Genomic DNA, 14,144 nt, shown 5'->3' with positions numbered 1-14,144 from the left:
AACACTTCAACCAAAACTCAGTCAGCAGGATCACATCCTCTCCAATACTTAGGAATCTTTTACAATTACTAGATCTAGACCGTTCTTTTTAACTTGGCACGAATCTCAAAGCCCAATAATACTGCCTCCTATGGTGACCCGAATTCCAAACCGGTTGAGATTTAATCTCAGACCGCAAAATGAGGGCAATCCTCTGCAATACATGAGAGGATACAGATTCGTTCCGGGGACAACTTTCTCTGGATTTTTAGCTTTAGTAGTGATTTATCGGTTCTGATTGATTTTGCCTTTTTGAAAAAAATTTTGTCCCCCTCTGAATATTTGATTTGTAATTTGGGTTATATTTAGTGTTAAAATTAAAATAAATTTCCTGAATTATGATTGGTAATTAGAATTATAGGTTAGATAATAAAAAAATACAAGTCAGAGTATTGAAAAATATAAGTTAAAGCATTGTTTTTTATCGAGTACTTAATTAGTTAATGAGTTTAAACCCGTTTCGATATTAGAATCTGCCTTTGACGGAAACTGCTATTGACTCAGACTAAATGATAATTACCATGCAATTGGTAATTGTGATGTGACATAATCACACCAAATCAATTAAAAATTGTAATAGTTTTGTTCTTTCCTTGGATTTGTTAAACAAATACATGTGTGTTACCTTAAGTACTTTCTTCTATTTTTCTTTTCTATTGTGACTAACGATCTGACTTCTTCAACTAAATTATGTACTTCCCTTGCACGTTTCCCGAATTTTTTTTTTTTTTTTAAGTTCCATTTGATTGAGCTACTTTTGAATATCATTTTGAATCAAAACAGACTTTCCTCGTGATCATTTTTTTTTTAAGGAAATACATTTGACTATTTATCATTAACAAAAAAAAAATTCACAAAACACGGACATTTATAAAATATTATTTATTTTGGAAGCTAATCAAAATATTATTTATCTAATATTCTTGACAAATTTTCTTAGGACTCAAAATACATATCCTTCTTTTTATTTTCTTCTCTTCCCCTTCCTCTCATTTACTTCTTCTAATTTAAGCTATATATATTTTCTATTCAATGTAGAGTAGAATTAACAATAGATGAACTTAAAAGTTCCCATTTGAGTAATAATGGCATCCCAAAAAATGTTTCAAAAAGTAGTTTTAATAAATTCAGATAATGCTCAAAACTGAGATAATAACATAAGGCTCGTGATTGTATATATTTGTGCAAAGTATTATATTAAATAAAAAATAATTTAGATTAGGAGAAATTATTGAAAGAAAGGGAAGATATTTTATTCGTGATTCTATATGATTTTCTATATAATTTAGGACAAAATGCTATCGATACTATTAAATTGACCCCTATTCAGCATTAAAAAAATTATATGATTGACCCTCAATTTGTATTTGACTTCCATAGTTTGAAAGTCTGACTCCTCTCCGATGTGTTGTGTATTGCTACTGAAACTTCCCATCAATTCGAACCTAATTTCTGGTCATGTAACTACCAAAACTAACAATTATCCTAAATATATTATCTAATACTTTTAGGAAAAAAATTACTTTGCTAATTCTCTATTATATATCAAATTTTGTGCACAAAAAATTGGGGAATGAATTTACAGACATTGCATGATTTTTGTTGAGTTGATATAATTGTCCTTCTTCCTTCAAATAAAACTAATTTTCTCTAATTAGTTCTAATTTCTCCATGAAAATAGTTTTCAATAAATGAGCAATAAGGAAAGAACAAAAATATCAAGATAAAATTAAAATAATTTAGAAAAAAAAAAATTTGTATATAGAGAAAGATAGATAATAATATCGATTCATATTTAAACTATACATCATTATAGATTTTATGTATACGAACTAGAGGTAATATATCAATTTTTATATAGGCACATATGAATGGATTTAGAGAATTCAAAGACCCACGTTATGTTTTTAAGAGTTGAAGGGTAACCCGAAATGATTTTAAATAGGCGAAAATATACAAAATATACCGAATAAACTGAAATACGAAAGAATTTAAATACTTGAAGAATACATAAGATATATTAAAGAACTACCAATAAACAAAGAGTTACATTTAAATTCTAAGGTGTTACGTTACGAAATTTTTACAATTAAATTGAAATGATTTAAAAGGAAGAACCGATAAATTGTGTTAATAAAATGGAAGTTTAAACCTTAATTAAGGTTTCCCTAAATAAGTAAGTTAATTGTGAATTGAAACCGCGTCGAAATTTCGAGATTTCGGAACCTTATGGGCTCAGTGCGGATTAGATTGACCGCAGTGCGGATCAACCTCATCCGCAGTGGCTCAGGATTTTTCTGGAATTTTGACAAAAATATGACTAAGTAGTGAGTGCGGGTGAGGGATCCGCAGTGCGGATTAGTTTAGCCGCACTCATGAATTTCTGTATTGCACTGAATTTTCCTGAAATCGGCTAAGTAGTGAGTGCGGATGAGGTTGAACCGCAGTGCGGATCAGGTTCATCCGCAGTAGGCTCGGACTTTTCCTGGATTCGGCTGACAACCGACTAAGTCTCGAGTGCGGATTAGGTAACCCGCAGTGCGGATTGGCTAATCCGCATTCAGGGTAATTTTAACCCTAAAACCCAAATTAAACCTTCTCTCTCTCTCACTTCACCATTATCCCCATTTCTAAGTTATTTTCGGTTAAGAGAGAAGGAAAAGATCCCGTGAGTTTCCGGTTCTTCCAGACTCCTGATTGTTGCGAGAAATCGAGTTTGAAACCGAGAAAGCAGCCGAGGATCTCTCAGAACCCTTCTATTTGGTATTTCTTTCTCTCCTTTTTACTTTCGAAACCTCGAATTTTCTCGATTTCTCGGATTCTCGTTTTAAACCCGAGATTTGTGCTCGAATTGCTCGAGGACTAGTTCCTCTACACTTCTTACTAGTTTGTTTGTCATTCTTTTTCCCGATTTCTTCCGATTTATGAAATCTGATTTCTAGGGTTTCGTGCCAAAATTGAAAGTTGGCCTAATCGTGATTTGATTTGCTTAACCCGACCAATTAGACTTGTAATCGGTAGGGTTGCCTCCTGATCGTGAATTTCTAGAACATTTAACGACTGATTTGAGATTTTGACCAAATTAGGGTTAACCAAACGGTAAATTGAAATGAACCGAGAACCAAAGTAGTAAAGCGGTGATTGATGGTTACCAAAGTGACATAGTATAAGGCTAGAGGGCCTAGAAGGAATTGTGTACCGTTTGGTGAGATTTTGGTAAGAAAGAAGGAACCGAAAAGAATCGATACCAAACCATGAGAACTGATTTAGGACTGTACAAGCCCTAAGTAAACGTATAGACCACTGAACCCGAATTAAACCAAGTATACGTATGATATAGGTGTAGGCTCGGTCGAGCAAGAACTTGCGAGACCATACGAGACGTCCGATCCTTAGCTTAAGCGGTACGCTCGTCAAACAGGTGCGGGATTCTTGGACTTGTTTGATACTTTATTTTCAGGAATTAAACTGTTTATTCGTTTGTCATGTTGAATGATTAATTGTTGCATACTTTGGAATTCATACTGCATATTGATTCTTGCATAAATGAGAATGATTGAATTGTTTTAGTTAAGGTTGATTTGCATGTTGGTACGGTTATTAATTGTTTAGTTCTATGAATTGTGCTTGTTGTGAATGAATCTGCCAGGCCGACCTGTTTAGGTGGCTGGATAAGGTAACGGTGACCTATCCGTTGACCTGTGTTTATGAATTTGCCAGGCCGACCTGTTTAGGTGGCTGGATAAGGTGACACTGCTGACTTATGCGTTGACCTGTGAGAATTTGCCAGACCGACCTGTTTAGGTGGCTGGATAAGGTGACGCTGCTGACTTATGCGTTGACCTGTTAGAATTTGCCAGACCGACCTGTTTAGGTGGCTGGATAAGGTGACGCTGCTGACTTATGCGTTGACCTGTTATGATTTTGCGAGACTGACCTATATGTGTGGCTTTGATAAATATATTTGTTGAGATTAAGCAAAGTTGACCTGTATAGGTAACTTTGATTTCCGTGTGTTGCATTGTGTCAAGTTGACCTGTATTGGTGACTTGTAACCGGACCTTAGGAAATGGTTAAGCCAAACAGCAATTGCAGATGGGTGTCTGATAAAGGGTCCAGCGGTTGGCCATCTGTAGGCGTCTGTAACCCTACAGATGTGGGTTTGATAACGGTTCAGCTCGAGAGAACATTTGTAATTGCTACAAGCCCAATTGAACTGAGTTAGGAATCGAGTTAAGCCAAAATATATGTTGTGTTTGAAATCCATATTGTAAATTCCGTAAACTGTGTTTCAGGTTGATTAACTGTTGTCGAGTAGTGGCATTCTGTTATTTATGTTTCTTATATAACTGTTGCATTGTTATTGTTTGGGTTTCATCTTTGAATATAGAGTTTGATTGCAAGTCCAATAATTCAAATGTGGCAAATTTTCGCACTGAGAATTTATTCTCACCCCCACCTTCCCCGTTATGTTACAGGTACTGGTGCGACGGATTCCGGAGAGGCACGAGAGTAGTAGGCCTTAGTAGCTTACCAGTATACGACCCTAGATGTGTTTTTGTTGTATAGATTTAGGGTAGGCCTCGTGGTTGGTATCCGGAGGAGATACTTATATTGTACTATTTACTGTCCAGACTGTGTACTCTGATTTTATATTAGAAACTCGTTTTGAATTGCGTGTTGTTTGGTTTAAATTGTGATTAGCCTTGTAAGCATACACGGCGTTGTATGCTTACGGCGGGGGACTGTTACTACCCGTGGCCGCGGGGTGTGACAGGTCTCTTCGGTGGTATCAGAGCTCAAGGTTTAAACCCTAACCGGACTGATAGGATACGTGAGTGGGGTACGTTATACTTGGGGTCGCACGGCTAACGACTCGTTCGTTCTATGAGATAAGTATATGCAAATCTAATGACTATTTTCTTCTTATTTAAGAACTATGGAAGGACGCCGAGGTAGGGGACGACCTAGAACTAGGAACCCACTGAACGAACCGATCGTTCATGCGAGCGAGGCCGGATCTGCAGGGCCTGAGGTCCAGAGAGTTGATCTTGGACCTGTAGGTGCGCAGAACCGGGATCGAGATTTAGACGAGAGGTTGATCGCGGCTTACGAGAGAGGTCGCCAAGCAGAAATACGTGAGGTGGCACCGGAGGCTCCCCGAGGAGGTCCGGAAGATTTTAGGAGGTTGTACGACTCCTTCATGCGCCTTAATCCACCTCGGTTTAATGGCACTGGTGAGTATGCTGCTGCTGAAGAATGGCTCGCGAGCGTGAGTGCGAAGCTAGTTCTATGTAGAGCACCAGAACAAGATATGGTGGAGCTGGCAGAGCAACAGTTGGAAGAGGGTGCTAGGTTCTGGTGGGATGGAGCCCGACGTAGCTATGTCGGGGAGGAGGCCAAGATTCCGTGGGAGTGGTTTGAATTGCAGTTCACTCGACGGTTTCTGAGTAACATCCAGCGAGAGGCGCTGCGGAGGAAGTTCCTAGACTTAAAGCAGAGTGGGCGAGCAGTGGCGGAGTATAACAACGAGTTCCTTGCCTTGTCCAGGTACGCGATTGATATACAGACTGATGTGGTGAGATACCATAGGCAGTACCTGGATGGACTGGATGGGGGGATATCGATGATTGTAGATACCCCTATGGCTACTGAGTTGCAGGCCATGATGGATCACGCTGAGCAAGTGGAGTTGCACAGCAAGAGAAGGAGGTCGGAGATGACAGAGAGGAATGTCAAGCAGAGGGAGGGCCAAAACCGACAATTTAGGTCAAGGGGAGGACCGTCGACAGTTAGACCACCCCTGAGACAGTTCATGGCACCTAGACCCCCTCCGAGGCAGATAGCAGCACCGGTACTCCGGCCGGGTTTTGTTTCTGTGTGGTGCCGTTCATGCAACCAGGCACACTCTGAGAGCGATTGCAGACGCCACAACCAAGCGTGTTACACCTGCGGCAGCATGGAGCATTGGGCAAGAGAGTGCCCGAATGCGGCACTAGGGTTCCAGAGGAGCGGCGGTGGCAGAGGGCCCATGGGACGTGGATCTGGTAGACCACCATTCCGTGGTCGAGGTGCTTCCCAAACCAGCGGGGGCAGGATTGGAGGTCGAGTGGCTGCCCACGCACTCGGTATAGCAGAGGTTGCATATGACGCAACGAGGACGCTTGAGGAAGGTGAAGGCTCGCAACCGTCTGACTCTCGAGCTGATGTGATGACAGGTATACTTTCTATCTCGGATGAGAGTGCCTATTGTTTGATAGATACCGGGTGTAGCCATTCCATTGTATCGAAGGCTTGGGTAGAAAAGTATAAATGGTCAACTGAAACCAATAACCAAGTCCTGAGTGTCCAAACCCCTTTCGGTTCGACTGACCGAAAAATAACCATATGCCGAAACCGAAAAGTCAGAGTTGATGGAAGGGATCTCGAGATAGACCTGTTGGTTATGGAGATCACGGGTTACGACGCCCTATTGGGGATGGATTGGTTAACAAGACATGCCGCGACGATCGACTGCCCGCACCGCAGGATTTGTTTTGTGACCGCAAAAGGTGGTATGTCGTGCATGCTAAACTGTAGAAAGGTTGGAGGGTTGATACCGTGCATCTCGGCTGTGGAAGTTAGGCACCTGATCGATTCAGGGTGCACTGCATATCTGGCGGCAATAGTGTACACTGATACGGAAGTTCCTGAGATGAATACGATTCCAGTGGTGTCGGAGTTCGTGGATGTGTTTCCGGAAGAAATAGTCGGATTACCACCGGAACGAGAAGTGGAGTTTGGCATAGAAGTGGTACCGGGTACGACACCAATTTCAAAGAGTCCGTATCGTATGGCTCCTGTTGAATTGAAAGAACTCAAGGCCCAATTAGAAGAGATGCTGGAAAGCGGGTTTATTAGACCGAGCACCTCTCCATGGGGTGCTCCGGTGCTGTTTGTGAAGAAGAAGGATGGTACCTTGCGGTTATGTATCGACTACCGTGAATTGAACAAGGTGACCGTCAAGAATAGATACCCGTTACCCCGAATCGATGACTTGTTTGATCAGCTGCAAGGATCTTCGATCTACTCCAAGATAGACTTGAGAACGGGGTACCACCAGCTGAGAATACGTCCGACTGACGTGGAAAAGACAGCCTTCCGAACGCGCTATGGGCATTACGAATATATGGTGATGCCGTTCGGGCTAACGAACGCTCCGGCTGCATTTATGGACATGATGCAGCGACTGTTTCACGACCTATTGGATTCAACGGTGGTGGTGTTCATCGATGACATCCTGATATATTCAAGGTCACGTGAGGAGCATGAGGTACATCTGCGGATAGTGCTGCAGAGATTGAGAGATCATCAACTATTCGCGAAGTTTTCGAAGTGTGAGTTCTGGCTTGAGAGAGTGGCCTTCCTGGGGCACGTGATATCAGGTGAAGGGTTGGCCGTGGATTCAGAAAAGATTCGGGCGGTGACCGATTGGAAGAGGCCGGAAACAGTTACGGAGATTCGCAGTTTTCTGGGGCTAGCCGGATATTATAGAAGGTTCGTACTGGGATTCTCACAGTTAGCTGCTCCCCTTACGAAGCTTTTGCATAAAGGTGTGAAGTTCGAGTGGGGTGCCACTCAAGATCAAAGCTTTGAGGAGTTGAAGAATCGGTTGGTAACTGCACCGGTTCTTGCCATGCCCATCACCGACGAGGAGTATACCGTTTACACCGACGCATCCGGATCTGGTTTGGGAGGTGTACTGATGCAGAAGGACCATGTTATAGCATATGCTTCTCGGCAGTTACGGTCGCACGAACAAAATTATCCGACCCATGATCTGGAGCTAGCTGCAGTGATCTTCGCTTTAAAAATTTGGCGGCATTACCTGTATGGAGTAAAGTGCCGTATCTTCACGGATCACCAAAGTTTGAAGTATATCTTCACTCAAAGGGAGTTAAATTTGAGGCAGAGGAGATGGTTGGAACTGATGAAGGACTACGATCTGGATATCCAGTATCATGCTGGAAAGGCAAACGTGGTAGCAGATGCGCTAAGCCGGAAGAGTCAGATCAATCTGGCATCGATTATCACCAGCGAGACACACATTCTCGAAGAAATGAGAAGAATGAATCTGCACGTGGGTGCATCCCGTGAGTTTGCATTGGAAACCTCATCTCGATTGATTGGAGCGAGCAATAGTGCAGGTACAGCTACAGTTGCCTCGATTATCTTGGCCGCGGTCGAGGTTCGACCAGAGTTACACGAACAGATTCGAGCAGCACAACAAGGGGACCCAAAGTGCCAGAAGTTCCGACAACATTTCGAGTCAAATGCAGACTCGCCATTTCAACTCCACGAAGATGGTATTCTGCGGTTCCATAACCGCATATGCGTTCCGAATGACTCAGAACTGAAGAATCTGATTCTGTCAGAAGCACATGACTCGGGGTATACCATTCACCCTGGTGAAGTCAAGATGTATCAAGATCTAAAGCGATATTTCTGGTGGCCAAAGATGAAAAGGAACGTACAAGGCTATGTTGAGAAATGTCAGATCTGTCAGCAAGTCAAAGCGGATAGACGAAAGAGGGCGGGACTGCTAAGACCTTTGGAGATACCCATGCGGAAATTCGAGTCTATCACTATGGACTTCGTGACTGGATTTCCGAGAACCGTTGGACGATATGATGCCATATGGGTGATAGTGGATCGGCTGACGAAGATTGCACACTTCATTCCACTCCGGATCGAGACATCCGGAAGAGAGTTGGCTGACCTGTTCTTGCAATACCAATTTAAATACCATGGATGTTCACGGCACATTGTCTCTGACCGAGACACTCGATTTACGTCTCACTTTTGGGGAAGCTTTCAAGAAGCCATGGGCACGAAACTGAGATTCAGTACAGCCCATCATCCGCAAACCGACGGTCAATCCGAACGAACAATCCAAACATTGGAGGACATGCTTCGATCCTGTGTTTTAAGTTTCCGAGAATCTTGGATCAACCACTTGTACTTGGTAGAGTTTGCGTACAACAATAGCTACCATTCGAGTATCGGAATGTCACCACAAGAGGCACTTACAGGACAGCAGTGTCGCACACAGCTGTGGTGGGGACCCGCAGGTACGTATTCACCTACCGGGCCTCAGATGTTATAAGAGATTGCTGAAACGACGAAAGTCGTTTTGAGTCGGCTTAAGTCGGCCCAAGAGCGACAAAAGAAATATGCGGATGTGCATAGAAGACCGTTGGAGTTTCAAGAATGGGATCACGTGTGGCTTCGAGTTTCACCCGTCAGGGGTGTACACCGATTTGGCGTATCAGGCAAGTTAAGTCCTAGATATATTGGACCGTTTCAGATTTTGAGGCGAATGGGACCGGTGGCATATGAGCTTGCATTGCCACCAGCATTGGACCGGGTTCATCCGGTGTTTCATGTGTCACAATTGCGCCGATACGTACGAGATCCGTCTCATTGCATTGATCACTCGGACCTGCATGTCCAAGGTGACTTGTCCTATCAAGAAGAGCCAATGCAGATATTGGACCGAAAAGAACAGCAACTTCAGAGCAAGACGATTAAACTTGTCCTGGTTAAATGGGGACGCCATTCGACTAAAGAAGCAACATGGGAACATGAGGAAACCATTCGTGAGAAGTACCCGGAACTATTCAACGAATCAGGTACGCAATTTAGTTCAGAGGACTAAACTTTATTCTAAGGGGGGGAGAAATGTTACGTTACGAAATTTTTACAATTAAATTGAAATGATTTAAAAGGAAGAACCGATAAATTGTGTTAATAAAATGGAAGTTTAAACCTTAATTAAGGTTTCCCTAAATAAGTAAGTTAATTGTGAATTGAAACCGCGTCGAAATTTCGAGATTTCGGAACCTTATGGGCTCAGTGCGGATTAGATTGACCGCAGTGCGGATCAACCTCATCCGCAGTGGCTCAGGATTTTTCTGGAATTTTGACAAAAATATGACTAAGTAGTGAGTGCGGGTGAGGGATCCGCAGTGCGGATTAGTTTAGCCGCACTCATGAATTTCTGTATTGCACTGAATTTTCCTGAAATCGGCTAAGTAGTGAGTGCGGATGAGGTTGAACCGCAGTGCGGATCAGGTTCATCCGCAGTAGGCTCGGACTTTTCCTGGATTCGGCTGACAACCGACTAAGTCTCGAGTGCGGATTAGGTAACCCGCAGTGCGGATTGGCTAATCCGCATTCAGGGTAATTTTAACCCTAAAACCCAAATTAAACCTTCTCTCTCTCTCACTTCACCATTATCCCCATTTCTAAGTTATTTTCGGTTAAGAGAGAAGGAAAAGATCCCGTGAGTTTCCGGTTCTTCCAGACTCCTGATTGTTGCGAGAAATCGAGTTTGAAACCGAGAAAGCAGCCGAGGATCTCTCAGAACCCTTCTATTTGGTATTTCTTTCTCTCCTTTTTACTTTCGAAACCTCGAATTTTCTCGATTTCTCGGATTCTCGTTTTAAACCCGAGATTTGTGCTCGAATTGCTCGAGGACTAGTTCCTCTACACTTCTTACTAGTTTGTTTGTCATTCTTTTTCCCGATTTCTTCCGATTTATGAAATCTGATTTCTAGGGTTTCGTGCCAAAATTGAAAGTTGGCCTAATCGTGATTTGATTTGCTTAACCCGACCAATTAGACTTGTAATCGGTAGGGTTGCCTCCTGATCGTGAATTTCTAGAACATTTAACGACTGATTTGAGATTTTGACCAAATTAGGGTTAACCAAACGGTAAATTGAAATGAACCGAGAACCAAAGTAGTAAAGCGGTGATTGATGGTTACCAAAGTGACATAGTATAAGGCTAGAGGGCCTAGAAGGAATTGTGTACCGTTTGGTGAGATTTTGGTAAGAAAGAAGGAACCGAAAAGAATCGATACCAAACCATGAGAACTGATTTAGGACTGTACAAGCCCTAAGTAAACGTATAGACCACTGAACCCGAATTAAACCAAGTATACGTATGATATAGGTGTAGGCTCGGTCGAGCAAGAACTTGCGAGACCATACGAGACGTCCGATCCTTAGCTTAAGCGGTACGCTCGTCAAACAGGTGCGGGATTCTTGGACTTGTTTGATACTTTATTTTCAGGAATTAAACTGTTTATTCGTTTGTCATGTTGAATGATTAATTGTTGCATACTTTGGAATTCATACTGCATATTGATTCTTGCATAAATGAGAATGATTGAATTGTTTTAGTTAAGGTTGATTTGCATGTTGGTACGGTTATTAATTGTTTAGTTCTATGAATTGTGCTTGTTGTGAATGAATCTGCCAGGCCGACCTGTTTAGGTGGCTGGATAAGGTAACGGTGACCTATCCGTTGACCTGTGTTTATGAATTTGCCAGGCCGACCTGTTTAGGTGGCTGGATAAGGTGACGCTGCTGACTTATGCGTTGACCTGTGAGAATTTGCCAGACCGACCTGTTTAGGTGGCTGGATAAGGTGACGCTGCTGACTTATGCGTTGACCTGTTAGAATTTGCCAGACCGACCTGTTTAGGTGGCTGGATAAGGTGACGCTGCTGACTTATGCGTTGACCTGTTATGATTTTGCGAGACTGACCTATATGTGTGGCTTTGATAAATATATTTGTTGAGATTAAGCAAAGTTGACCTGTATAGGTAACTTTGATTTCCGTGTGTTGCATTGTGTCAAGTTGACCTGTATTGGTGACTTGTAACCGAACCTTAGGAAATGGTTAAGCCAAACAGCAATTGCAGATGGGTGTCTGATAAAGGGTCCAGCGGTTGGCCATCTGTAGGCGTCTGTAACCCTACAGATGTGGGTTTGATAACGGTTCAGCTCGAGAGAACATTTGTAATTGCTACAAGCCCAATTGAACTGAGTTAGGAATCGAGTTAAGCCAAAATATATGTTGTGTTTGAAATCCATATTGTAAATTCTGTAAACTGTGTTTCAGGTTGATTAACTGTTGTCGAGTAGTGGCATTCTGTTATTTATGTTTCTTATATAACTGTTGCATTGTTATTGTTTGGGTTTCATCTTTGAATATAGAGTTTGATTGCAAGTCCAATAATTCAAATGTGGCAAATTTTCGCACTGAGAATTTATTCTCACCCCCACCTTCCCCGTTATGTTACAGGTACTGGTGCGACGGATTCCGGAGAGGCACGAGAGTAGTAGGCCTTAGTAGCTTACCAGTATACGACCCTAGATGTGTTTTTGTTTTATAGATTTAGGGTAGGCCTCGTGGTTGGTATCTGGAGGAGATACTTATATTGTACTATTTACTGTCCAGACTGTGTACTCTGATTTTATATTAGAAACTCGTTTTGAATTGCGTGTTGTTTGGTTTAAATTGTGATTAGCCTTGTAAGCATACACGGCGTTGTATGCTTACGGCGGGGGACTGTTACTACCCGTGGCCGCGGGGTGTGACATAAGGTACTTCATCTATTTTGAAAAAAAAATTCATTACCATCATTACAAAAGTCAAATCATTTTTTTTTCAAAAATAAAAGGAGTATCTTACAATTTGTTTGTACTAGAAAGACTACAATAATTTCTATATTTACTAGAAATGACTTTTGAACCGGGATCAATAATTCAGATACAAAGCATTACTATTTTTTTTCCAGTAACACACTATGAACTAGTTTAATCCTTTTTACATTCGGAAAAAATCCTACCTGAAAAATGTTTCGGAGTCTTTCTAGTACATCTAAATTATTTGATATTTTTATCTTTTTTATTTAATGTTCTTTCTAACATATTTAAATTATTAATTTTATTTCTATTTTTGAAAATTATTAAACAAATATCATAAAATCAGATGAATTAGGTGGGTTTTTTTTAGTTTTTGCGGGGTCGCAACGACAAATGTTGCCTCCCAGGAATAGGGCCGCCAATTGTCATTGCGGTTCTGGTATTTTTTGAATTTCTTAGAATTTATAGTTTTATTTTAACTTTTTTAGGGAATGGTATTAATAAAAAAAATTGAGAGTTCAAGTGCCTCTATTTTTTTTTGTCTTCATCATACCTTTACAGTTTAAAACTTAAAAGTCAAAATAAAATCGTTAATAATGATCAACATCATTTTATTTATGTATGTATAAAAAATTATGATATCTCAACTTTGTTGTGTTTGTTATCAAGAGCTTGTAAAAATATATTGATGTGACAATTTTTAGATGTTCGTGTTTTGACTTATTAATTTATATAAAAATAAAATCAAAATGTGATAATTTTTTATAAGCACGTAGTGAAAATCATATATATCACATCTAATGGTTTTATTTTAATGTTTATGTTTTATATTTTGAGTTATTAATGTTTTAAAAATAGTGACATAGTGTAGGCACAAAAAAGTAGAACTATTTGAACCATCAATAAATAATTAGGAGGGTTCCAATACCTCGTACCTTTCATACCTCATATTTTATATCTTTGTTTTCAAATTCCAAACTGTCGATCCGAAATGTTCAACACGATATCCATACTAAAATATGCTTGGGAATTAAAACTTTATAATTTTGAAATTTTTTTACTATTTTTTAAATAGGTAGAAAATCATTATTTTCTAACGGTACAAAAACAATGATTTTATATCTATCTTAGAAAATAGAAAAAAAATTCAAAAATAATAAAATTTCATTCCCAAGCATATTTTAGTTTGAATATCATGTTGAACAGTTCGGATTAGGAATGGCAAAAAGCTCGTGGCTCGTGGCCCACTTGTTATTCGCCCGTGACTCGATCGGTGACAGCTCGTTCATTAGTGAATCGAGTTAAAATTAGCTCGCTCGCTACGTACTCGAGCCAGAATTAATGAGTTTGAGTTTGAGTTTGGCCTGGCTTGGCATGAGCCAACTCAGTCGTTAACGAGCTATTTAATATACATAGTTTAATAGTTTAATCGGATCTGTTCACTTCAGATTGGGGATATTATGGTCTATGGATGTGATAGCCAGTGTTATGGTAATTGCAATTTGGATTGTGTTTAAGTTGATTGGTAATTTTGTATAGAATATGTGTGAATTAATTATAAGCAATTAAGTTAATTTGTATGAATTTGTTTGATTTGGTATGCATGAATTTATTATGTGAATATGTT

Source organism: Carex rostrata, chromosome 22 (genome assembly GCF_964058835.1).
Source record: "Carex rostrata chromosome 22, lpCarRost1.2, whole genome shotgun sequence".
Classification (NCBI taxonomy): Eukaryota; Viridiplantae; Streptophyta; class Magnoliopsida; order Poales; family Cyperaceae; genus Carex; species Carex rostrata.
The sequence above is the reverse complement of the archived record's forward strand: the minus strand, read 5'-3'. Positions refer to the sequence as shown.